The sequence below is a fragment of the Cryptomeria japonica genome, chromosome 11 (genome assembly GCF_030272615.1).
Source record: "Cryptomeria japonica chromosome 11, Sugi_1.0, whole genome shotgun sequence".
Lineage (NCBI taxonomy): Eukaryota > Viridiplantae > Streptophyta > Pinopsida > Cupressales > Cupressaceae > Cryptomeria > Cryptomeria japonica.
This window is the reverse complement of record NC_081415.1, coordinates 135,975,700-135,979,222: the sequence shown is the minus strand read 5'-3', so window position 1 is coordinate 135,979,222 and position 3,523 is coordinate 135,975,700. Positions and strand designations below refer to the sequence as shown.

Sequence of the window (3,523 nt, the reverse complement as noted above, 5' to 3'; positions counted from 1 at the left end):
GTTACTTAATGAACATCAAAACAAAAAAATGGGAGTAAAGTCTTCAGTAGGTGAAAGAAGTGAGGAAATCAAGCTAAGTCTTTTGTCTAGAAAACCTTGAAAGTCAAGCATGTGAAAGGAGGGAGGAAAATCAAGACAAGGTAAAGCTAGACAGAGCTGATTTAGTCAAGCCAATTAATGGCAATATTGATTATGTATACCCAACACATCTTGTTTCATTTCATCGTTTATATCCAAATCCAAAGATATTTTAACTGTTAGAGGTGATTTAGTCAAGTTCGTTAATGGCGATATTGATTATGTATACCCCACACATCTTATTTCATTTGACCGTTTATATCCAAATCCACATTTATCCAAATCCAAAGCTGCTTTAACTCTTATTCTCTGCATTGTGCTTATCATCTCCCTTTCCCTTGCCGTCCCAGGACATGGTATTATTATCTAGAACACCTGATTATTTATACTGTATTGCTATCTAAACCGGCTGTTTATGCATATTTTATTGTTATGAAGACAATGTCAAGCCAGACAGAAATGTTTTAATATAGAAAACGTAAGAGATTGGGTGTATATATACCCAACACACCTTATTGCATTTCATCTATCTTGCTTGCAGATATATACCCAACGCAGCATATTTCATTTCATTGCAGTTATTTCCAAATCCAAAGCCATGGTTTCTTCTTCATCCAAATCGAAAGCTGTTTCAACTTTTATTCTCTGCATTCTTCTTATCATGGCTCTTTCCTTTCCTCTGTCAGCGCAAGGTATTATTATCTAAAACAGTTGTTTAGTTATATTTTATTGTTATTCCAGTATTCAAAGAAATTAGCTGTGGATATGCAGGAAAATTTGTACGAGGATTACTTGGGCGAGGAGGGTATAACCAGGAAGAGTCCAGTGCTGACACACCATAAGACTTATTACCTACTCAGCTTACTACTTAAATAAAATGGATTAAGCACTGCTTAGTCATCAGCTGGGATAATAATGGGACTGTTTCTCTAAACTGGACATGGATGCTTATTTACTTTATAATATGATGGAATTTTATTATTAAATTTTTATTGCCTGGTTTTTTCTATAGATTTGTTAATAGTTTTTAAGGTTGGATTTTTTTGAATGTATCATATAGAATGTTTTTTATTTCCATTTAAGAAAAATTCCAAAGATAGAATGTTGAAGATACAAACTGATATATCAAGAAACACATTCCATCAATTTTGTGGCTGTCAAAAGATTATGATTCTATATACAATACAAGTTCAACTCAAATGAAACAATTTTTGTTTTTGTTTTTATTTTAAAAAGTTTTCTAAATATTATTTAGAAAAAGAGGTCTATCTAATTCTCTACTCTTCTACTCTTTGTATGATAAAAAAGATTGGTACTAATCAAATTTTACTAAGTTAGATCTAGAGACTACTTGCCCCTATTATAATGGACTTGAAAAATTAATGTTTTGATCAATATATTTTATAGTTTTACAATAATATGTTAAAATTAATTTAACACATAACATGACAATTATAAAAAATAAGATTTTTTTATGTTAAAAATGAATAGGTTTATATTTATACAGTTCCTTTATTTGTTGTAGTTTATAAAAATGAATGACTTGTAGTTACTTAAATGTTTTGTTTCTTAAATCACTAACTTGTTTAGAATTTTGACTAGACTATTTAATATATGATTTTTATGATTATTGAGTTTCATGAATTATAAAGTGATGTGATTAAATGTGGAAAAATAATATGCATTTTATATTAAATAGATATATTATAAAAATTATTTTATTCCAGTATGTTTACCTAGATATTTGCAATCACAACTTGTTTCATGAAATCTTAAATCAAGATAGCAAAATAATTTATAAAGTGACTCATCTTCAAATGTATCTAAAGACACAAAGGTTATCATTGAAAAAAATTAATTGTAACATATTTTCATTACAGATGATGAATACTCTATAAGAACCATTCAATTTTGTGTTTTTAAGCATTCTTATTCTTAGTAGAAAATTATGTGAGGCTTTACAATTTTATTGCATGCATAGAAGGGAACATGGGAATATTCAAGAAATATGTTTGAGCATATGCTACCACACAATGACATGATATAATTCCATATGGAAATTCAAATGAGAAATAAGCTAAGATTTTTTTTCAAGCCTCACCATTTGTTCATGTCATCATGTTGGTAGATCTTTTGTATATTAGAAATGTGGCCAATGATAGGGATCACCTAATACATTTTTGTGCTCCCTATTTGGTATATTTCCTACCAATAACTAGGTGGCATATACATAAAGATTGAAGAGAAAATGGATTGTATATCTCCTCCCACGAACTAGTTATTTGTTGAGTATAAATTGGAGGGAAATGATCTCCCAATAGCTACATAATTCTTCTCTATATTATGACTGGCATACTATTTCTAAATCTAGAACTTTTCTTTTTCATATTTGAGCTATTAAACATGATGTATGAAACTTTCTACTCATATATTTGAAATGGTTTATATATGTTTGTATACAACATTAAGATATATTGCACCACCTTTAATTATGAACTATATCTAATGAATTAATATATTAGGTTCCTACTATTGATTTCTAAATCATTTTTATGTCTACAAAATCTTGTGATGGACAAATATGATGATTTCTTAAATTTCTATAGGCTATAATATCATGAGTTGAAATGTTCTATTAGGATGTATAGAAAATTTAGTTAATTTATAATCATTTAGTTTTAGCACTTCTTCCTTTCTATGTTTATTCAAATTAGTTACATGGTAGATTGATAAAAAATAATGTTCTAGATATTTTGGCTAGAATGGGTTAGATTTAACAGAAATAATGTACAAGATATTTTGGCTAGAACAAGTTTTCTATGGTTAGATTGATGTCATTTTAATGGAGGCAATCCTTATTTTTCTAACATAAATTAATCTGTGCTAGTTTTGAATACCAACATATGCAGACCCACCAATCATCTTTTATGAATTACTTAGATGTTATATTCTTTAAGAATTCATTGGTCATTGGAATATCTCAAGGAAAAATAATTGGACTTGCCTAAATTATATTATTCCCTACTAATACCTATTGGGATTAAGGTGTCTCAATCTTTTCATGTACTAACATAGGTATTTGGATTTATTTAGTTAATATTTGGTTTAACTTGTGAGCCTACAAGGACTATTTTTCTTGCACATTCTATTTCATCATCTTATTGGGAGTTTGCATGTTGACTTATCATCTTATTGGGAAGGTGACATGCAGAATTTTGTTCTCACATGGAACTAGGTGTCTTACTTAGACGAACTTGGATAGTTGTGGGTTTGTGTGACAAGTGTCATGTAATGACAAAAATATGACAAGGCTGTATGACTCACCTACCTATGATAATTTATGACAACTTATGACAACTTTATGATATATTCTATGTAATGCCTCCCGCTATCATTATTTTGATCATTTGTTGATACTGTATATGGTGGTAGTGGATTGTGTGTA

The 3,523-nt window shown here is 29.1% G+C and overlaps 1 long non-coding RNA gene across 1 annotated transcript; it reads left to right on the top strand.

The window, feature by feature from the left end:
- Positions 1-244: 244 nt before the first annotated feature.
- LOC131032651 (uncharacterized) lies at positions 245-1,070 on the top strand. The gene is made up of 2 exons (XR_009103491.2): positions 245-770; positions 850-1,070. It is a non-coding gene; the product is annotated as an uncharacterized LOC131032651 (long non-coding RNA).
- The last annotated feature ends 2,453 nt before the right edge of the window (positions 1,071-3,523 follow it).